The sequence below is a fragment of the Eretmochelys imbricata genome, chromosome 3 (genome assembly GCF_965152235.1).
Source record: "Eretmochelys imbricata isolate rEreImb1 chromosome 3, rEreImb1.hap1, whole genome shotgun sequence".
Taxonomy (NCBI): domain Eukaryota; kingdom Metazoa; phylum Chordata; order Testudines; family Cheloniidae; genus Eretmochelys; species Eretmochelys imbricata.
This window is the reverse complement of record NC_135574.1, coordinates 131,323,995-131,347,234: the sequence shown is the minus strand read 5'-3', so window position 1 is coordinate 131,347,234 and position 23,240 is coordinate 131,323,995. Positions and strand designations below refer to the sequence as shown.

The following is a 23,240-nucleotide window of genomic DNA, read 5'->3' as shown; positions in this document are numbered from 1 at the left end:
TCTGCTGCACTCTCTACACAAGGGTGAAAATGATCCTCCTTTAAATTCTGTTTGAACTGGTGGCCCCTGAAAATTTGGAATGCGATGGTCACTGTCTGTAGTGCTCCCCTTAGATATTAAGTAATTTGATCACTTTGGAGATCTCATGCTACAACAGTGTTTGATCAGTTTCTCATAAACTGAAGCAATTATAAATTCTGAAATAGTAATTCTTGTTATGAATACTTCTAGCATTACTTACTGGATATTTGCTTATGCATATGCTCTTGGCAGTGGAGGTTTTAGCATGTATGTAAATTAGTTATTAAATTACCATGAGTTGGATTGGTGTAGTAATACAAAAAGTGCTGTAGATAAGTGTTTGCATAAAACTGCCAGATATGAGACTATGGCTTAGAGTGACTATAATATGTCAGGTTACAATATTTGGCACACTTACGAATACAACAAAATAGAAATTTTTGGGTAAGTATCCAGGCTTTTTTTAAAAAGTTTGTAACTTGTTCACCTGTAGTGGAGTCATCATGAAGTGCTGTTTTTATAATCTACTGTAAAATGTAAGTGGTAAGGAGAGGAAAGGTGTGATTGTTGGTGAGACGTTTTCCTTGCCAGTTTTGCCAAAAATGAGTACATTCATATCTTCCTTAGTGTTTTTTTTTGTTTTGGTTGAGACACTAGCCCTCTTAACATGGAATTCAAAGTTTCTTGTCATAGTCATCCTGACTTGCAACTGTTTTCTTTGGGTTCTTAAAGGAAAAAAAATCACAGCCTTTACAGGATACTGTATAAGACATCTCTAAGTTTAATAAAGGACTAGTAATAAGAAAAAATATCAAACATTTTAAATATTTGCAAAAAAGTTGAAACATCATTTTCACCTAAATCTCTGACAACTTGCTACTTCTGTTGCAACATAAGAATGTTAGTGTGAACTGCTAAAAAGCAATGTGTGTCTTGTTGCACTGTGACACTCTTGTTGCTGCAGAGCATCAGCTAGTAGGAAGGTATGGGGGAGAGGGAGAAACTGGAAGTGGGGTAGCCCCAGACTTCTTTTGGATTTAGTAAATTAAATAATTTCCCAGCTGATGGAGAGTATGTGTGGAATTTTGTTTGTGTACCTTGGTGTCCTCACACTTAATTTGTAAGGTTATTACGTTGGAAACTGCTGGCTGACATACTGTGATTATGTGGGTTTCTTGTGTAACTCCATAGCGTGGGATTTGTTAGCCAATTCATCCTTCAAGTAAGTATTCCCCTCAAACAATCCTCAAAGTTAAAATATTACAAAACAGCCTCCTAAAATCTGTCGCAGTTAGATTTGAAATTGGAGTAATACTATTTGAATGGTAATCCTGCATTATCCATAGCCTCTGCCTTTTTGTAATTCAGGCCCCAGTCCTGCAATTTACGGTAGATAGGTAGTGTGTTGTAAATAGCAAACTGGGGCTTAGAGGAAGGGCTATTGGAGTTGCCATGCAGCATCAAACTATTGGTTCATTTAGTCTGGTATCCTACCAGCTTCTGGCAGTGGCCAATACCTGTTGCTTCAGAGGTGGTTACACCTCCACGGCAGAAACCACCTGGCTCATTGTGAAATTATGTACATGGGCAGGAGAGAATTCCTTCCTGCAGTTAGTTCTAAATGGAGTAAGAATAAGACTGATGGAATGTGGTTAGTCCTACTTGGATGCAATCTATACCTTCTGAAATCTCTGGGGATGTATTATGGACAAGATCCCTCCAAGAGATATAGGGGTTAGAGAGAGGTTGCTTTTCTCTCCCCTCTTTTTCCCTTGCTCTCCTTATAGTAGAGGCTAATGCTTGTGCTGCTGGGAGTAAACTTACTTCCTCAGCAACTTCAGCAGGGACAAAGCGGAAGTCAGTGAATTGACAAGAATCGTTCTCTTGAGTGGGTTAGGGGATAGACAAAAGGAGAGAACAGGTATATTTCTGAACCAAGTTTATTCACTTACTCCCACAGCTAACAGGGACTAGGAGTGCTATGAAAACTAATATTTATTTCTTCGTACCTCAGCCTCCATCAACTGTACAGAATTGCACTTGCACCACTCCTTCAGAGTGCTTTCTCTGTCTGGCAAGAGTAGTTTCACTATGCTAATCAGGATCACCTGATTGAGTAGTACATTTCTGGGGAGGAAAATAGTAGAGATGGAACACACACAAGGTGGATAGGACAGAGACAAAGAGGAGAAGATGTGAGGATGATTGAGACCCATGAACAGCAGGGGGACTGGCTGTGCGCCAGCAGCAATGTAATAAATACAGAGCCAGCAGCAGTGTAATAAATGCAGAGGAGAACCCAAAAAGTAGAGCGTGGGGGAGGGGTAGAGTAGTGGAGACTTCTTACACAATTCCAACCACTGGCTGCTTGATAGGAGGAGGGAAAGAAGGCTCCACATTTATTATACAACTGTTACATAAAACTGTTATGAAAAATGAGTCTCTTCCTTCCTCCCCCCTTCTTTTTGTCCCAGGGTTGAGGGAATTGCAATATGTTAAGAATCTGAGCATCCACATTCCTGGCAGATCAGAGAGCTAAGGGAACTGCCATTTGGCCTTGCTGGTGGGGCACCTTTCATTTTGACCTCTGGTTACCAGGCTTAGTTCTGGGTACTCTGTAGTCTAGTAAATTTTCAAGCCCTGTTCTGAACAGTCCTTACACCAAATGTGTGCTTTTTTTGGTAGCAAAAACTGCTTTTCTTTTTTTAAACAAACAATGGCACACTAGAAGTGTGATTATGCTTGATTCCCAGCTATACCTACTGATCCAGCTTTGTATAAGCCCCAACATACATGGGTATCTGGTATAATGCACTTTGCCACGCTATAGCTTGCATATTTTTTTTACTGTATTAAGTACAATTCGCTTGTTATAGGGACAGTTGCAGTCTTGCCTTCCAAACATTCTGTTTTTTATATTTATGTCTGTAATATTTTGGATTGCTTAGTATGGGTGTATGGAGAACATAAAAGAAGCCTTATAACGTGTATCATAACGAAGTACTTTAACAGCATAGTAGGTAAATCAGCATAAAATACCCTGGGCTACAGGGATCATTTTAGAGTTGGGCTTTGCTCTGGCAGGACAAGAATGCTCTGCTTTACTAGCAAGGTCTGGTGCAGTATACTCCCGTAGCACAAGTACTCTAAGTAGTTCTATTAAGTGATGTCCCTAAATAGGATTTTTGTAAAAAATTTTGAAATACAAAACTAAAAGTTGGCCTTCAGAATTGTCTCTTCAATAGTGAAGGTATTTTTTTATGTTGATAAAAAAAAAAGCATGCGTGTACTTGTCTTTCAGCAGTTTTCTTTACATTTTTCTGACTCTAACCTTGATGTTTAGACACCTAGTCAAAACAGTCCTTATAACCTGATTCAGTAAAATCTCATCTGGCCTTTTGTACTTGCGTCTAGAAAACTGATGATTTTTGTTGTTGTTGAGGGTGTGGAGAGGGTGAATATTGGCACAGAAGTTACCACAGCATTTTTATTGAATCTTTGACCAGCACTGGTCCAAGCCCTGTAAATAAACTTGTTCTGTTAGGAGAAGAAATGAATCATAAATGACTCCCGTCCATAGCCTGCTGTAATAAAAGGGTAGGAATTAGGTTGAGTTTCATAAATGTTTCATTGGTTGAAAACATCTGTAATATTTTACACCTTTCTCAATCTTCTACCTTCTTTTTTCTAGAGATGCAAAAGCAAAAACTCTCTGCTTTAGCTAATAGCTGGGTACCTTTACAGAAGTGAGTGGATTGCTGATGAAAGGACAAAATGCCATTTTAATGGCTAATACTATTGAAAAACATCCAAACATTTAAGTAATTGATTTCCGTACTGAAAGCAGTTGCTTTCCATACTCACTAAGCAGTTGAGACATGACCATTCACAAGATCATCAGTTCAGATTCAATCAAGGCTTATATAGTGGTTGGGGGGGGTCATTACCACTAGGAGGCTATTTAGTAAGGGCTAGTCTACACTGGCAATGCTAAAGCGCTGCTGTGGCAGCGCTTTAACATGCCTTGTGTGGTCATGGCACAGCGCTGGGAGAGAGCTCTCGCAGTGCTCTTAAAAAATCCATCTCCATGAGAGGCGTAGCTACCAGCAGTGGGAGCACGGCTTCTAGCACTGGTGCTCTGTCTACGCTGGTGCTTTACAGCACTGAAACTTGCGCTCAGGGGGGTGTTTTTCACATCCCTGAGCGAGAAAGTTGCAGCGCTGTAAATTGCCAGTGTAGACAAGCCTTAAATGTAAGAAAAGAAGTAGTAGCTGGGCCTTGAAATGTTTACCCAACATCTACTAGCCTGAGGAATGAGAGGTCGGATCTGTTAGGGAGGGTAGACTGATATTTTGGGAGAGGGAGGAGAAGAAAGGAAATATAGAGGTGGTAGAGAACATAAGCAACTGGAGGGACAGAGAAAAAGAGACGGACATTGATGACGCAGGAAGAGAGAGATTTATGATCTATTACAGGGAAAATAAAAAAAGGGAAGTGCAGCCCAGGAAGGGAAAAGACTATAGAACAAAATCAAGAGGTGTAGTAAGTTAAGTTTTTAAAGTTTTATTTAATATAAGTGATAATGTGTTACAATTAAATGCAATACTCATCTGTTGTACTTTTTTTACATTGCAGGGGGTGTGGCTTTGTGGACATCACCTAAAAAATATTTCTTACACTACTTAGTAGGCTTAGTTTAATTAAGTCAGTTTAAATTTATTTTTAAAATCTACTTTAAACCAGTGCAGATGCCTAACAGATGCACTTGTTTGCCTTAATTTGATAGTTAGCTGTGCAAACTAAAATGACTTAAACTTAAACAAGAGTTTATTTACATTAGGGGCTTGGCTGGTTTAAGTAGATCAATTGAAAATCAACTTCCTCAAACCACAGTGACTTTAAAATCTGCTGTATTTGCATTCCTGATCACATTTAACATCACGGTGTGAAAGTTTCAGGTTTCTCAGATGACCTTCAGGTAGTCAGAACTTCACAGTATACTCTTTTGCAAAGATAAGGTACAAATGTGACTATTCTTTTCAAAAAGAAAAGGAGTACTTGTGGCACCTTAGAGACTGACCAATTTATTTGAGCATAAGCTTTCGCGAGCTACAGCTCACTTCATCGTTGCATCCGATGAAGTGAGCTGTAGCTCGCGAAAGCTTATGCTCAAATAAATTGGTTAGTCTCTAAGGTGCCACAAGTACTCCTTTTCTTTTTGCGAATACAGACTAACATGGCTGTTATTCTGAAATCATTCTTTTCAAAGCATGCCCTTTTTAAAATCAGAAAGAATGTATTCCTAGAGCAGTGACTAAAAAGTGGGTAGCACATTTAAAACAAATTGTACTTGATTCTCCACTGCACTTGAGTTCTGCTTAGAAGCAATGGGGAGGGGAGACTGGGAGGGAGTCATCTGTAGCTTCCTGGTTGCCTATTATTACTTAATATTTGTATTTCTGCTGCACTTAGGGCCCTACTCAGAGAGCAGGACCACATTATGCTAAGCCCTATACAAACACAGAACGAAAAGGTGGGGTCTCAGCTATTTTGTCCTGGTTTACGTTAAAGCTGCAAGGTGAGCAAGTTTAATTTACACAGTTGATGTAAGGTCTCTCAGGGTCCTTAGTCCAGTGGAGAATTGGGTGTGTTAGAGCCCCACTCTGACATGCCCCTTACCTGCCCAAGTGCCTCCTCCTTCTCTTTACACTAGGGTAAAACTCCAACACATGGTGCAGTAGAATTGGCAGAGAAGGCTTCTAAGATGATGGTGGAGATTCCCCTTACACAGGGGGCATTCTCTAGAGACAATCTCCTGCGTGCTTCGCACTATATAAATTCTCTTTTCACCACAAAAATAGTGGAAAGTGAACTTTGTGGACTGGAGATTCTGGACTATTGGTTATGAACCCTTAAGTGTAACAATATACTGATTTCTAAAATTACCATTATCTTGCTAAATTGTTAAGTATTATGGGGAATTAAATCCAGTGATACAGCACGTACCACTGGATTTAATTCTGAGTCTGTAGCCAAGTTGCATTCTGGACAAAACGCTGTTTTGGACTCCTCCTCATATTTTTTCTCTCTAAATTACACCATATGAGAATCTAATTATGTGTCAGAGTACTATCCTCACTGTTTTTCCTGGTATTGGTATTCCTGGCAAGTTGGGGATTTTCTTTTTTTGGCAGTATAATTTCGGCTGTGATTCTGATCTTTTCCAACCATTACACAGAGCAGGCTTTGCATAAAAGGTCTTTTCTGTTCCCAGTCTGTAGAACTTGCTTACATTAGTAGGATTACATCATATTACTACTTTTGGAAAGTTAGTTTCTACGAAGTCAAAATTATTTCTAGAAAGTTAGTAAATCCAGTCTAATCTTACGAAAGCTCCAGCATCTATATCCTAACTTTTACAGTACATATGCCCCCAAAATCTATCCCTACTATACTACTCTTTTGTATTGTCTACTCAGTCATAATTTATTCTCCTGCTGTCAGTCTGCTAGTGGTCCTTTCTGGTAAAATTTTACTTATCCAAAGCTATGGAGAAATCTTTTTCCTTGTGTGGTAGTTCATTGAAAGCACATTTCGTATTCCAGTATGTGATGTGGCTGGACTAGCTGGATCTTCACTCTCTTCTGCCTTTTGGTAGGGCAAGGGGTTGGACACAACCACCACAGTTATTTCATCCCATCACAGATGGCTAAATCTTGGTTTACACACAAAATTTAGGTTGACATAGTTCTGATGCTCAAGGGTAAGAAAAATCCACATCCCTGAGTGATGTAGCTATGCCAATCTAAACTCCTGCTATAGGTGTAGCTAGGTTGATGGGAGACTGCTTCTGTCAACCTAGCTACCATTGCTTGGGAAGGTGGTGGTCTTACAGAGAATGAAAAACCCCTTTCATTACTATAGGCTGTGTATGCACAGGTTTATGCTAGCATAGCTACAGCACCGTAGCTGTGCTAGTGTAGTCCCCAAGGCATAGATGTGGCCTAAACTTATAGGTTCTCATAGTGTCTACTTCCACCATAGTGTCTACTTCCACCTTCAGTGGTTGAATTACAGTGGGTGAGGAGGCTGGTTTATATGTTAAGCACAAAAACCATGCAAATTCAGCATTAAAGTGAATGTTTTAGTCCATCTTTCACTCACTTTTTATTCATCCTGATCCTCGCTTTTACGAAAGGTGATTATATAGGTAAAGAACCTTTTTATTTTTAAAAATAGGGTCCTCAAATGACCCTCTCTCCATTGCATGTGTGCTTGCTGCCCAGTTCTTTAGAAAAATAATGTTTGGCCATGTACTTGTCCTCATTTTTGTGAACAATGGTTTAGCAATTAAAAACTGCGTTTTACTGTGTAAACTGAGTACTGACATAACCACATTGTATATCTGTGTAACATTTTTGTAAGTAGTTGAATTGATAATGTGTACTTTAACATACAATAGGGGCAATGTGGGTTAGTTATAAGAACATATACTTTTGCATAGCCTTACTTCATTGTTTTTAACTTTTGTAACCTTAATGGAGAATGAACAGAAACACTACGTCTCCGTCCCATTGTATCCTTTCTCAGCCTCTCCTTGCCCTCTTCTTTTTCTTGGCATCTTGTCCCCTCTTCTCAGTCCATGTTTTGTTTAACGTTCGAAGTACAACCTACTTTCTGCTGTTCTTTGCCTGCTCCTTCAGAAAGAACCCTGCTCCTTCTCACAAAGGTTGTGATGTGCAGCCCCCTTCCGGCGTCTAGTTCATGTTTGAATTATTGGTGGAGAAAAATGTTATAAACTTCTTTTAGATGAAAACTTATTTTTCCTCTCTTAAAGATGGCATATTGACAAGGTCTTTGCTCATGGCTTGAGTCAGGCCAGAATTCCTCTAGGTCTGAAAAGATTCTTGTTCCTTTCACTTTGAGACACAAATGGGCCCGTCTCCTTTTGAGACCTCAAGTGTCTCAGCTTGTCTTTAAAACAGCTTGTTTTACATTGGTACTGATGCTGAGGGGGACCAATGAGGTTCATGGTTCTGAATGACTGCGAGGGTTATGACCAACCACTGCTTCCTCTGCAGCTTCTCCTTTGGTGATGGGAATATCTTTCTTACTTCAGACTCCCAACAGTGAAGGTGAGTCGCCCACCTATTTTCCTAGAGGCCCCCTCCAGATTTTGACTCAGAGAGTGATTCCAGAGTGTCGTCCTATTCTACACATCGTAAGAGTCTACTTCCTCCATGTGTCTTGGTATCCATCGCACTGAGGTCCTATCTAATTCCTTTATAATGCCCTTTCATAGCCATACTGGAGCCCCGGGGTTCCTTATTGGAAACACAATTCACATACACCATCCCAGAGAGAGAGTGTTTATTTGGAGGCAGAAAACTGCTCAGCCTTAAGAAACCCCTCTTGAGATTCAGCATCCTGAAGAACCCTCTGAGGAGGAACAACGTCAAGAGGAGGAGGACATCAGTCTGTGCCAGGATCGGTTACTGTCCCAATAACTGAGGTCCCTTTAGAACCTGAAAAAACTGGCAGATGCCAGCTACTATAGCCCCAACAGCCAAGAAAGCTGACAAAAGGTATTTTGTGTCTTCTGAGGGAGCTGTATATCTGTATTCTGATCTTGTAGTAAGGCTGTCGTGTAGTAGCAGCTGCAAACAAAAAGAGCAGACAGCATCACTCTAAAATAGCCCTAACTGAAAGAGGTCCAAACATTTTGGATCCATTTGCTCATAAAAATTATTTATCTCCAAGTTTGCAGTTGAGAATCTGTAATTATCGAGCACTCGTAGAATGGTATGGTTTTTTTTTTTCTCAACTACATTGGATTTGCAGACTTTATTGAGAAATTGCCACAAGATCATAGAGAACAGTTTCTGTAATTACTGAAGGTCAGTTAATAGCGAGTGTCTTTATGCGCATCTGTGGCTGCTGCAGATGCTACTTCATTCTCTATGGCAGTACCAGTGGTGATGCAGCGCTCATCCTGGCTCCGGACATCAGTAATCCCAAGAGAGGTCCAGTCCATGGTAGAGGATCTTCTGCTTGAGGGCCCCAGTTTATTCAGTAGGAAGACAGATGATGCCCTCCATGCTCTTTAAGAATTTCTGCACTACCTTTGGGTGCATATACAGCATGCTTCCTTTTCACTGCAGATATGTCCCAGACTTACTCAAGGCAGAGAACAACCCCCCAAGCTCCTTCTGTTACCAGAAACTCTCAGAGCTTCTTAGGAAGTGGCACAGATCTAGAGGGATAGGGGGAAAAGATCAACCGCAACTACTATCACTTCACAGTCAAAATTTTCCAGTAAACAGTCCTTCTGATTTGTTGGGTGAGAGCTACAAACTGACCATGACTCTGACTCCTCTTCCTCCTTCTCTAAAATTCTTGGAAACCTCCTCTTCCTATTTTGGGGGTTATGGAACATTATACCTAAGGCTACATTTTAATCGTGGCAGTCACGGATTCAGTGACTCTACCAGACCTCTGTGACTTCTTCAGCTATCAGCAGCTGAAACTGTGGCAGAAGCTGGGGCTGGGGCTGGAGCCGAGGCTATGCTCCCCACATAGCCACGCGGCAGGGGCCGCTGCCGGGGCCATGTGCTCCTGCCCTGCAGCTTGTATGGTTATTTTTAGTAAAAGTCACAGTCTCCGTGAATTTTTGTTTGTTGCCCATAACCTGTCAGTGACTTTTTTACTAAAAATAATCGTGACAAAATCTTATATCAGACCAGGGTCTGAGAGATCATTACTTCTGATTATACAGTTCAGTTCTGTACTGCACCTACCCACAACCCACCTTCCCAGTCCTTATTCAGGCACCCCTCTCACATGAGACTAGTCATCTCTTGGCTGAGCTCTCTCTCCTCTCTGAGCTGAAGAGGTTCCTCCACAACACAGAAGAAAATATTTCTGTTTCAAATACTACTTCATATCTAAGAAGAATGGCAGTTGGGGAACTATTCTGGACCTCAGAATGCTCAGCATGAATGTTCAGTGGGAGGGTCCGAGATTGAAAGTCTGCACCACAGTTAAACAGGTCATTAGCCTGAGTCAGCTGGCATGGGTCAGCCACAGGTGTTTAATTGCAGTGTAGACAGAGCTTGCCTGCCTTAGGGGAAATTGGAGACCATGTCCATGCTCATCACTCGACTTCAGACGGTTCCTCAAACAACGGGAAGGACTTGTGACAGTTTACTGAACCACATGGTTTATTGCATTTCTGTTATGTTGCATGCCAGACTACGCCTATGTTGCGTGCAGGGTTGGATGAAGTCCATATTCACCTTGTTAGATTGGGTCGTGGCTTCCAAATCACTAAGAGTGAACTATATATAGCACCTGAAGAAAAAGCAATTGCTTACCTGTATAGGAACGCAGGAGTGGAAGCAAGAGTAGTCAATAGGTGGACCGTGGGCCAAATCTGGACTGCCAGAAGCTTTTGAACGGACCATGAAATCTTATTTACTTATTATCATCATTATTCTTCTTCTTTGTATTATTTTTCTCTGGAGTCTGGACCTTGACTATACTTGAACAAGTAATTTGGACCTTGTCAAAAAAGAATTGATAACTCCTGATCTGGAAGGGACCTCCTGGATCAGAAAGTCCAGCCTCCTGCTATTGCAGGCAACCTAGTCATGTAATCCTGTCTTTAAATTTATTAAGCTCCATCTTAAAACTAGTTAGGTTGGTTACCCCCACTACTCATAATGGAAGGCTGTTCTAGAACATCACTCCTCTTTTTGATAATTAGAAACCCTAATTTCCAGCCTAAACTTTTGTAAACGTTTGTAACTGGAGTTTTTAGCTATTTGTTCTCCATATAAATATATATTCCAGGACCCACCCTCGATCCCTTCAGTTATGGAGTTCTGTAGCATGTAGATTTTGCGGTGGAGAAGGAACTGAGAGGTGGTTGGGCCAGACCTACCTTTATGCCTTGAGTACAAAGCACAAAGACACTCAGTGCATGCTTGGCCCTACTGGACACTGCTGGCCAAAAGATTCCAATCTATCCAAGCATGGTGTGTGTGTACAACACATCTCAAACTTGAGTTACTGTGCAGATAAGTAATTTCTCTTTGGCTGTGCCTCAAAGGGCCAGAAATTTTGAGCACTAAGGTTGTTCCTATTGTTATGAAGGCCAGGAGTCCATATCCAAGAGTAGGAATCTAAGCAAACATACCTTTTAGAGAAGCAACATTTCAGGTGAATAGTTATTTCTTCTCTCACTAATAATTCAAAAACCAGCTAAATAAGCTTTCCTAAAACTATTTGGAAAATAAACTATTTGGAGATTTGGAAAATCTCTCCTTAGGGTGAAGGCCAAACATATTTTATCCACAAAGAATAACACTTCAGAAAACTCTGACTGAAAAGAAGGCTTTAAGTAGGTTTTGTAACCTAACCCCGTGGCTCTCAACCTCTCCAGACTACTGTACCCCTTTCAGGAGTCTGATTTGTCTTGTGTACCCCCAAGTTTCACCTCACATAAAAACTACTTGCTTAAAATATCAGACATACAAATACCAAAGTGTCACAACACGCTATTACTGAAAAATTGCTGACTTTCTCATTTTTACCATATAATTATAAAATAAATCAACTGGAATATAAATATTGTACTTACATTTCAGTGTGTAGTAGATAAAGCAGTCTAAACAAGTCATTGTTTGTATGGAATTTTAGTTTGTACTAACTTCGCTAGTGCTTTTTATGTAGCCTGTTGTAAAACTAGGCAAATATCTAGATGAGCTGATGTATCCTCTGCAAAATCTGTGTGTACCCTCAGGGGTACATGTACCCCTGGTTGAGAACCACTGATCTAACCCATGTCCCTCAATACTCTAATCAAGGCTCCTCTACCTCTTGTGTTGTTTGGGAAATAACTAATATGTAAGCAGATGAACGGTTCTTGGAGTTTCTGAAACCATGATTGGAAGCGCTTGGTAATACCAGAAAGAGACTTACAGATTAGACCATATATTAATGCTAATAAAGTAATATATTAAAGGAACAGACCTTTTCAATGAATGGACAAGAAAGTTATGTGAATTCCCCAGCTTCTGCTACTTATATGAATATACTGGATATTCTATTATAATAATTATCCATAATAATTAATTATCCATAATATATTATCCATAATAATTCTGGATGCCTCTTGTTAATGTTGTTTCTTTGGCTACTATTTTTCATTTGCATGTGAACAAACTAGAGGATGAAATAAGGTCCATTTTGGAAGTGGGGGAGAGATGTAGAGAATATTTATTGCTATAATTGGATGGGTTTTGGTAATGCAGAATGCCAAATTATTAGAATATAGATTTCCTTTTGATGGTATAAATAGTATATGAATTTAACAGCCCTCCCCCCCCCCCCCCCCTTTTCAGGGACTCCATATTCACTTTCAATGGACCTTTTCAAATCCCATTCCTTTTTGCATAGTTTTTCATAGCTCTTTAAAGGAGGCACTGTAGTGCTTATTGCTTAGTCATTTAAGATACCCCTCCTGGATTCTGAGGATGACTGGTTGCATTTTACTGAGCAAATCCTCAGTAGAAGATCAGAATTAGTTGGCCCATGACCCTGCAAAAACTGCTGGCAAATTGGGGTCATAATCTCAGGTTGAAAGCTCCTGAACAGGACACTAAATGCAGTGACTGCAGACGAACTCGGTAGCCATTATGTGCTTAACAGTGTTGTTTTAATTTAGGATTTCATTACTTTTCGTTGTTTGCATTGGGAGTAAATACTTGAGCAATTTTAACTCAAAATTAATATTTTTATACGAATTTAACTATAAATAATACAAAATCCCTTTATTACAAAACTCTACAGCCTAACATCTCAAATTTCTAGTGGGCACTAACAACAACTCTTTAAGACTGGCTGTTATTTTTATAGTTCAGTTAATATAGTCCAAACACAATTAGGGCATGATTGAGCTAAAAGCTACTTTTTATGGCGACTGACCTACAAAAGTTCTGATCTCTACAGTAGAGGCTATTCAGACATTTGAGGACCCATAGAATGTCTGCACCATTTCTTTCCCAAGACCAGAGACTGATGCTATCCTGCATTTCAGTAAATGTCAGTCAGGATTTTGAAAACAATTTCAGATAAGTGCAATGCCTGTTTTAGGGACCCCTACTATGTTTTACAGGGAGTGGGTGGTTAGCTGGAGTAGAGTTTCTAATGGGCAATACATGGACCGAAGATTTCAATTTAAATATATTTTAAACCCAATTACTGAGGGATCCCACCCCACAGCCCTCCACTTGTTATTTTCAATTGTCCAGTTAATAGTTTGGGGTTCTTAGCAAGGGGATGGAGATTTCTGTATTGACGTGCCTTTCCTGTGACTACTAGGTTGATGTGTTGTGGAGCCAAGATCTGTGACCTTGCAGTACTTCTGCAGTTCAGGAGGCTGCAGATATTTTTGGCTAGATCAGCTTTTTAATTGGTATAACGATGAGTAATTTAAGTTGATAGTATTCAGGAGTTGAATGTGCTTGGAAGTTATGTAATGTAGAACTTTAATTTCTGTAGGTCTTAAAACTCTCCATACCCCCATACTGACAAGTATCCTCCACTAAAATTCCAATAGATGTCTCTGCATTCTTAAAGATCCTGTAGATGTGGAAAGAGGAGAAGATGTAGTGGCAAGAAAAGTTTTCAGAGCTGTTCCTGGTCAGTTTTGCTAAATCCTGAGTTAATTTTTTACGGTCTCATTTTAAACATCCATTCAGCTAACATTCACCACAGTAGTGAAACTCAACTAACAGCTTGTGCTTCATTAGAACATTTGATCTGTTTTTAGTAAAGGGTATCAGGCTCTTATTCATTTAGGTTGAAGTTGTTCCATTGCTGTTAAGATAGCTGGCACATAGCCATGGCATTGTGAGAAAGGAAACTGTGGCCAGTTGATAAGGGAATCTTGAGCTAATTAAATTTCAGCTGGCATGTTATATTATGCCCAGTGAAATAAATGGTCAGTCATACTGTTGGATGGCTTAACCTTATTTATGGTCTGAAGGAGGGGTGGAGCCTGAGCCAGTTTTGAAACCCTCTTATTCATAAAAGTAAATCCATCCATCCTTTTTTTTTTTTTTTTAAGTACTGTTGTTTTGATTGATGGAAACAGAAGAAGCAAATCTTATGGCAAGTCAGTATGCATCTTTTCAGTAAAGGTACAGTGAGTATTTGTTGCTGTACTACAATGCTGCCAGAGTAAGTTGGCCGGAAGTCTGATTACTACTTGCCTTTTAAAGGTGTGCTGTCAACTTGAAATCTGATTAATTTAAAAAGAGTTAGTCTCCAGTATTAAACCTGCCATGAGTACTTTTGCCAGTTTTTGTGGTTGTAAAGCTGTATTTTTTTTTCCTATTTTTAAAAAAATTATTCCTTTTCTATTGATGTGTGAAAGACCCACTGAACAGGGAAAGGTGACTACAGTGAAATGATACAAAACCTCCCAAACTTTCAAATACACAAAACAAAATGTGGGGGGAGGATGGCCCAATCTCCCCAAATCTCTAGTTTATTTTTTTTACAGTAAACTTAGGTATTACTTATAAGAGTAGGTAAAATATCTTCACATAGTAGTGTTTCCCCCCCAGTCTCTCTCCCTCCCCCCCCCCCAAAGACTTATACCTTATAATTTACAAAATCAAGCTCTTTCAAAGCCCACAATAAACTGAAGTGTTTCAATTAATATTTAAGTAAAAAATGGTTCTTGTTAAACATTTATCTGCATTATTTGCACCTCAAACACTGCAGCATTGAGAGCTTGAAACTGATTATAAACAAGACTAAAACTGACTTCATTTATCTTGCTTGAGCTGAGAGAAATTTAAAAAAATAGACTAGTATCAGTCTAAAAAAAGAATTTATTTAAAATATTTTTAAATTTTGGGTATAGGCAACATAAGGAAATACAGTTAGTAACTTGATAGTGTACCCCTATATAAGGAAAGGTGGCACTCTGTACATTAATTCACTGTCACTTTTGGATCCTTGGTTTACATTCCATGCGAGTGAGCATCATTGAATCACTTTAAACTTCAGTAGACATTTGTCCTCATTACATAGCTATCATTTGGCAGCCTTACTTTGAGAGAAGCCAGGAATGGAACCAGAGGAATGTTTCAGGTTAGGATTGAATAATGTGGGGAAGTTTTCACATTACTTTCCCAAAGCATGCCAGTTTCTAATCACTCCTATTTATTGAAATTCAAAGCAAAAGGATAGGGATGAGAAGGAACTTAAGTAAAAACTGATATGTTCAAATAGGCTTAAATGGAGAAAATACAATGAAAGTGGATAGGTCTCTTATGTGCTCCATGATACCAATGGGATGAAAAACTCTACAGTGGAGGACTCTGTACAAAACTGGTGGTTTAGGAAGGCGGGGGTGAGTATCCCAATTGATCTAAGTTGTCTGTGTACAGCAGGAAGGAAGTGGAATTTCCCAGAGGAACTGTCTGGTTGGAGAGAAGACCCTGCCTCTGATGGGTTAATGCATGGGAATCTGAAGAGATTCTCTCAGAAATTCCTTCTCAACAAGTCTCCTCTTGTGGCTTTTACCACTGGAATGGATAATCTGGCCATTAGAGCTGTTGTTTCAGTTCGTATGCCTACAGACTGATGAAGGCTATGTTGCGTTCAGAAGGCTTTCTTAGTAATCAAATGCTAGAAAATTACTCTTTTTATAATGTTGGAGCCTGATACCAGGCCTCAGTCCACTTGGTGGGCTTGCTGTTTACTATTATAGGAAATAAAGTAATTATGAACTTATGGGAATGAAATATTGTTAGCCTGGTACTTGAAAAATATAAATCTAATTTTATGCCTATTTTTAGCAAATGCACACTCAAATTGTTTCTGCACTTATCTTTGAGCGGCAGATCACCATTTGGTCATAATATTGCAATTCTGTCAAAGTGAGCCAGTATTGTAACAGTCTGCTATAACAACTTATACAAGCACAAATGGTAACTGTTTCTGGAGGTAGAACAACATGTTAGCTTTCCACTCCATTTAGTGTACTTGGGGAAAAATAGAAGAACCTATCATAACTGAGTAATTTTACCAATTAGTTACAGTAGTTTTTGATTTAGAATTAGCTGCATACGATATGCTTAGTTTTATTCATAATACTTTTTTATTTTAATGTAAGTATTAATATCTAAATATGGGATGATTCGGCAATTCAAAGCTCTTGTGTTAAAAGGACACAAAGTTAAAACACATTTTTCTGACTAAGTTTGACCTACTGTTGTAATGCATAAGATTAGTTATGCTTAAGATAAGAGAAAATATATACTTTTCAGTTTTCTTTGTGCATTTGACAGCTCTCTGTGTATCAACAGTTTCCTCAATTGTGTTATCTAATCATTCAATCTCCTGTTTTGAATCTTTCACACATCAGTAAGGAAGAGATCTAGTTAATACTTAATATAGGAAAAAGTGAAGTAAAACTACAAAATTGGCAGAGGGAACTTGGGAGTAGGGGTAGTACTTGAAGATACATTTAACTTGCTTTATAAATTGACCATGTTTCAAGTTGATGGTATCCCTTTGAAAATGACCAGCCAAAGCATTACTGGGTCTTGTCCCCACTAATAAGCTTTTTCTGTACTGTTGCAGAAAACCACAAATTTTTGCAGTGTAGGTACACTCTAGAGTCTGGAGATTAGCTCCAAAGGAAAAGTTGAATCAGGGCTTCTTTAAATAGGATACAAAAGGGACTGTTTCTTCTCCAAAAATGTTTTTATTTCACTTAAATTTAGGCAACTTCATTTTTTTTCCCCCCTGCACTGCATGAAACAATGTGTAACTCCTCTTCGATCCTGTAGTGGAAGGAACAGGGTCAAGTACTCTGTTCTCACTTCTCTTTAACATTTCATTTTTTTAAATACCCTTTCAAAAGCTTGTCAATGACTCTTTAAGGCAAATGGTTTGCTTTGTTTCAAATCTGTGAATTTAACTGGAAAGCATTATTTTTTTGAGACCATTGTTATTTACATTGTGGTACTGTCTAGAGGTCCAAGGCCGTTTTGCTAGGCATGTACAAACATAACAAAAACAGTCTCTGGTCTGAAAAGCTTACAGTCTAGGTAAGTAATGTAAGTGAGGTCCTAACTTAAAATAGTTCTGGAGATAGCTTTCTGTTCTTTGTTGTTGCTGTTAAATTAGAAAAAGGTCAGTGTAAATTAAAGAGGTGTGTGTGGTAAATTTAAATTTGTGCTTCTAAGAGGTTCCAGACCAGGGATGGGTAAACTTTTTGGCCCGAAGGCCACATTGGGGAGGCACAACCTTCTCTACCCGGCCCTCCATACAGTTTTGCAACCCCAAACAGCTTGGCCCCACCCCCTATCCAACCCCTCCCACTTCCCACCCCCTGACTGCTCCCCTCAGAACCCCCGCCCCTATCCAACCCTCCCTGTCCCGTGACAGGCCCCCCCGGGACTTTCACGCCTTTCCAACCCCCCCCCCCCCGTTCCCCATCCCCTGACAGGCCCCCCAGGAGTCCCACACCTATCCAACCGCCCCCTGTCCCCTAACTGCCCCCTGGGACTCACTGGCCCCCTTACCATGCCACTCAGAGCAGCATGTCTGGCAGCCGTGCCGCCTGGCCGGAGCCAGACACGCTGCTGCGCTGCCCTGCAGGAGCGCGCAGCCCTGCCGCCTAGAGTGCTGCCCACGTGGCGGCATGGCTGCAGGGGAGGCACCAGGGGCTAGCCTCCCTGGCGGGGAGCTCAAGGGCCAGGCAGGACGGTCCCACGGGCTGGATGTGGCACGCAGGCCACAGTTTGCCCACCTCTGTGCTAGACTTACAGCACAGAAACTGAAGCAATCCTTTTAGCCATAGAATAGAGCCTTTTCAAGCAGTACCAATGTGCGCTTCCCCAGCTCTTCTGACGTGTGTGTTTCAGCTGTGTTTAGGGGGAGCGTGTTTTGGAGGAGCATTGTCCATGCCCATTCTGTCATTGTTATATTATATGGAGACTGCTAACAAAAGTGCTAATTATGGTGAGCTTTCCACTTGGAGCTGATCTGTGGATACCCCATTCATCTAGGCCATTGAATGATGATCAGATAGTACCTGCTTTTAAGTGCTGCTCACCTGGGCCAGATTTGAACTGGTGACCTACAGGTGAAGAAATTGATGTCCCATTATTTTATCTATGTTTAGCAGTCTAATCTCACCTAACGGACTTGAAAAATAAAATATGAAAAATTTAAGTAAATATTGAAAATAAGCCGGTTACACAGCCTTAAAGAGAAGCTATTATTTAACAAGGGATTCTGCATTTTTTAGATTATTAAATTTAAATTTTCAAAATTTTAAAGCAACTAGTGGGATACTGAGATAAAACTAAAGCTTCACTAGGAAGTAGATGCTGCTTCTCTTAATAGAACTTGGAATTTGTGCCTTTGGTTATTGAAGATGAACCTGGATAGGAACCAACTAGCTGTGACAAATGCTGTACAAGATGGAAATAATGCTGGTGGGTTACAGGATTCATTTAGAGGGAAACTGTCATCACCTTCAATTGAAGGTATAGGGTTGCCCTTTTCTAGTGTGGTTTGCAAACTTAGGATGCTTTTGGATCCTTGGCTGTATCTTAATATGGAGTTACCAGCAGTAGCTCACAGTACTTTTTCCATCTGTAACAGACTGCAACTTCTTGATGATTCTTTGATCTGGATCTGACCAGAGTTATCCATGCTTTTGTCACTTCCAGACTGGATTATTGTCCTGTGCTCTATGTGGTGTGGCCTTTGAGAAATCTCTGTAGACATTAGCTGGTGCAGAACTCCATGGCCTGCCTTCTGAGTGTTTTGGATAGGCATGAGCACTCAATACTTCAGCTGTATGCTCTCTACTGGTTTCCTGTTTAGTTTCAGGAGCATTTCTAGGTGCTACTGATACACTCCCAAATCTGAGATGTTTTATAATTCATTTGTTTAAAAGATTGCCTTCTTTCCTATGTCATGCAATTATAGTTAAGGCACAGTGGAGTGCTTCAGTTGTTTAATGCTTGGCACTTGGTTTCATGGGGTCAGTAGCAGGGCATTCACCATTAAAAAACATGCTTTTGGAACTTGTTCCCTCAATCGTCAAAGCCTGTGTTTGGCAAGTTTTGGATCATGGTATAAGTCTTCTATTTTTTCCCCCCATCTCCCTTCAGTCAGATTCTTGTTTCAACATTTTTTGTCTTGTTTGTTGGATATCTTAAGTCAGTGAAGGCTTATGAATGGTACTAGAGTTTAAGTTTTGAGATCAGTATGTTCTTAATTGTAATAGTCTAAAAGACCCATCAATTAAAAAATACTACTTCAGTGTATCAATTTGCTGACCAACAGGGGTAGTGTTTCTGAAGTGTCATCTGCCATTAAGAGACAAGCATTCACAGTGTGGGGGATGACACATCAGTGACACGTACTTCTTAAAGGCATGTGAAAGACTGTGTGTGGCCATTCTCTGTAGAGGGCAAATTTCCATTTTTAAATTATAGTCCTTGAGTTGCAGTAAAAATTTGGGACTATTCTCCTCAATCCATAGCATATCTTCTATTAATTTCAATGGGAGGTTTGCCCAGAGATCAAGCGTGGTATGTAGTAACTAAACTGATCTATTATTTAATTTGTTCAATGCTTTATCGTTGCATTCATTATTATTACTGAATGGGGAAAATTTGCTAACCTTTAGAAACTTCTGTTTCTGGCCTTTGTTTCTCTTCCTTTCCCCATCCTCCTTTCCCCTTCTTTTTTGCTTCCCTGTGTCTTGTCCTTTTTGCATTTCCTTCCTTGCAGCAACTCCCAACTCTTCCTCATTCACTTTTTAAACTAAGTAGTGAGATAGATAGTTTACACTTTGAAATATCATTAGGTTTTAGAATGAACACCCTAGTGAAATTAGTGGAGTGGGGAGTTCACACCTTTTGAGCCATTGTTTCAAGGTTTCTGCAGACTTGGGCTGACACTGCATTGATTTATAGCCTGACATTTGGAATACTTGTTTTACAGCCACTGGAAATGCTTTTTTAAATGAAGACTTAGATTCTGCAAATTCTGAATCTCCCATGTTGTTCACAAATATATTGTATGGGCCAGATCCTATCCATGGGGTGTGAGTATGACACCTTTGATCTGAAGTATTATAACTAGTCCTTTGTAGTCTTTCTCTAGGAAGTATGGTATATTGAAAAGCCTGTCTATCCTCCAGTTTGCTGAGAAGGTTGCTGCTAATTGGACTTGTGGTGTCATGTATGTAAGAACTCTCATCTTGAAGGAATACATCTGAGAGGATGGAGGTGCATATTTGCTGTCTTGAAATCATTCTTGGGTCCAGATCATTGTGTTGCTCTTTCTTCCAAATGTAAGACGGCTTAAGAATGAGCATTTACTGTTTTGTAAGGCTGCCAAGTACTCGGCCTCCTTGTTCTTTGTCTGGTGCGGGATTCCCCTTTCTATTCTTTCAAACGGGTGGAAGAGGAGAAAAACTGTTTTTAGTCACGTTTTATTTCAGCGGAATCTTTTAACTTTCAGTTCCTGCTAACTAGTCTTTCTCCTTGGTTCATTCTGTTCTTGAATGGTGTCTATTTGGCTCCCTTTCCTTGACTTGTTTTCTCACTTTTGTCCCTCAGATGGTAGCAGTTACCCAGTGTTGTCCACAGCAATTATGATTGACTCTTGTGACATAACTCTAGTCAACAAATTTAATGATTACTTGCTGTGAAAGATTAAGTCAGTCTTGTGGAATCCTATCCCCCATTGGTATAGGAAGAACAAATCTTTTTGAGGGGTATATTCTTTCTCTTTTCATTAGTCACTATAATGGTAAAGGGCAGCCTAGTAGACTTTGTGTCTGGTTTTGGTAACCTTTCATGATGGTTTTTCAAAGTTTGGTATAAACAAATTTGGAACAGATCTAGCCAAGTCCCTTATTAGATTGCTGACATCTGGTGGTACAACTGATTGACTTTTTGTGGTGTGTGTATGTGGCAGGGGGAAGTAGGTGTTTCTTCCAGAATTCCTTTGTTCTCTTCCTGTTGACATCCCTGATTGCAAGTGACCCTCCCAAGGAGAAATGGATGCTGCTCCCTCTTAACTAGTCAGTACTTATCTGTTGGCCAGAGTGCATTACTTGAGCTTCTGCACTCTGAAGTGGTGTCTACACTAGGGAATCCTAACAAATAAAAATTCTTACAAACTGATTCAGTTGAATCTGTGGTAGAACTGATCGTTTTTCATTTTTCGTTTTTTTTAATCTAGTATAGACCAGGCCTGAAGGTGCTGTCATTGAAGCACTCCCATTTTCCATTGCCTGAGAGAGGAACAAGGGATTCTAAATCTGATTTCCCCACCACAGCTACATGAACATGTGCTTTGTAAAATGCACAATGTTCTTACAATGGTAAACATTCTGAGCTGGCCTTGGCACAAAGTCATTCTATGGTTATTTATTATTTTCCCTCAGACACTCACTCTTGTTAATGTTGATCTGTCAGTAAACAGAACTACAAAAGAAAAGCCTCACTCTTCTGCATGTGTGGCTGTGGCACATGGGTCAGATGTGGGTGCTGAAGTTGTGGGGAACAAAGGTGTAAGGTGCCCCTTATTCACTCTTGCCCACTGGGCTTATGCTGTTGCTTGGATTGATGGTTTCCAGGCAATGATACATGCTGTTCTTTGTTCCTTTTAAACCAGGATTTGAATTGTTGTGAAGTGTTCAGTGGTGAATGTCTGAACTGGTTAAAATGTTTACCTTAGAAACTCTGGTTTTAAGAAGCAAAAAATAATTTCAGAGGGAAGCTACTTTTGAATGGTAATATCAAGACTTATGGTAACAGCATGTGCAGTGACCAACATTTTGGCTTGTCTTTGCTCCGAGTAGGTTGAGATGATGTAGTAGAAAAAACACTTATCTATTCTCGAAACTCCCATTGTCTCTACCATTAGTGGGGTTGCACATGTAATGATAAGAAAGTAAAGAAAAGTTGTGTAGACACATTTTATAGGTTAAAACTTATAAAGCCGAATGTCATCACCATTAGGCTGTATGTTTCTCTTTGGTCACAAATATTATTTTATCAGATTTAAGTACAGTTGAAAAGTATTTTAAAGCAGTAGTTTCTCTTTTTCGGTATTACCGTCCTCAGGGTGGATTAATGTAAATTACTGATTTTAATCATGATATAAATCAGCAAGCAGGAAACTTTGATTTAAATAATTTCTATTAATCTTGTCTTGCATTTGTACTTTTAATTTTTCTAAAGAGCAGTTGATTCTCATTGGCTCGTAACCATTTAAATGGGTGTGTATAATATAGCCTTTACACTAAATTTGATGCTTTTTTTTGCTGCCCAGGAAGATACACTGTCTTGCACATTTATTGAAGCAATTATAAAGATTATCTACATCTATTCAGTTTCTTAATTTTTGCATTTTTTATTATGTTATAAATGGAGAATGATACATTTTTTTATTTACTGGATGTTTGGGGGTTTTTTTACTTGTGATTTGTGACGAAGCTCAGTTTGGATGGAAGTTCAAATTCAATTTGAAATACATAAAAACAGCATTTTTAAAATGTTTATTTGTTAAATAAAATTACCTTAAATAAGCAAGATGCATAAGAAAGTTTATAAAAATGTGTTGCATTGAACTAATTGAATTATTAAAGGCAATGTTATCAGTAGTTTGTGAATTGAGCTGATTGTTTCTAGTCGTCATATCCTTCAAAATTTTAGAACCAGTAGACCCACAGGTGCCGACTTTCCAAAGTGACGAGGGGCGCTTAACCCCTGGCTCTGCCCCAGGCCCTGCCCTCACTCCACCCCATCCTCCCAGCGCACTGTATCTTCGCTCTCCCTCCCAGCCTCCTGCACACCCATGAAACAGCTGATTGCAGCGGGAGGGAAGCGTGGGGAGGGAGGGGGAGGCGCTGATCTGTTGGGTCTGCTGGCAGGTGAGAGGCACTAGGGGAGTGCGGGGGAGCTAATAGGGGAGCTACAGGTGAGTGCTCAGTACCCACCATTTTTTTCCCCGTGCCACAGTGTTGATGCCTATGAGTAGGCCACCTCTCTCACGTAGCTTTTATTAATCGATCGGAAGAGGGAAAACCAAACTAAACTAGATGAAAAAACTGAAATGAAGAAGATATTCTCTGCTTTTGCAGAAGAGGCTACTGCTAT

General features: G+C 39.8%; 2 protein-coding genes across 3 annotated transcripts in view; one reads left to right on the top strand and one right to left on the bottom strand.

Annotated features, from left to right (window-relative positions):
- SPRTN (SprT-like N-terminal domain) overlaps positions 1-23,240 on the bottom strand; it is a 64,394-nt gene that overhangs the window by 1,077 nt on the left and 40,077 nt on the right. The window lies entirely within an intron of this gene.
- Positions 1-23,240, top strand: part of EGLN1 (egl-9 family hypoxia inducible factor 1) — a 46,269-nt gene that overhangs the window by 2,548 nt on the left and 20,481 nt on the right. The window lies entirely within an intron of this gene.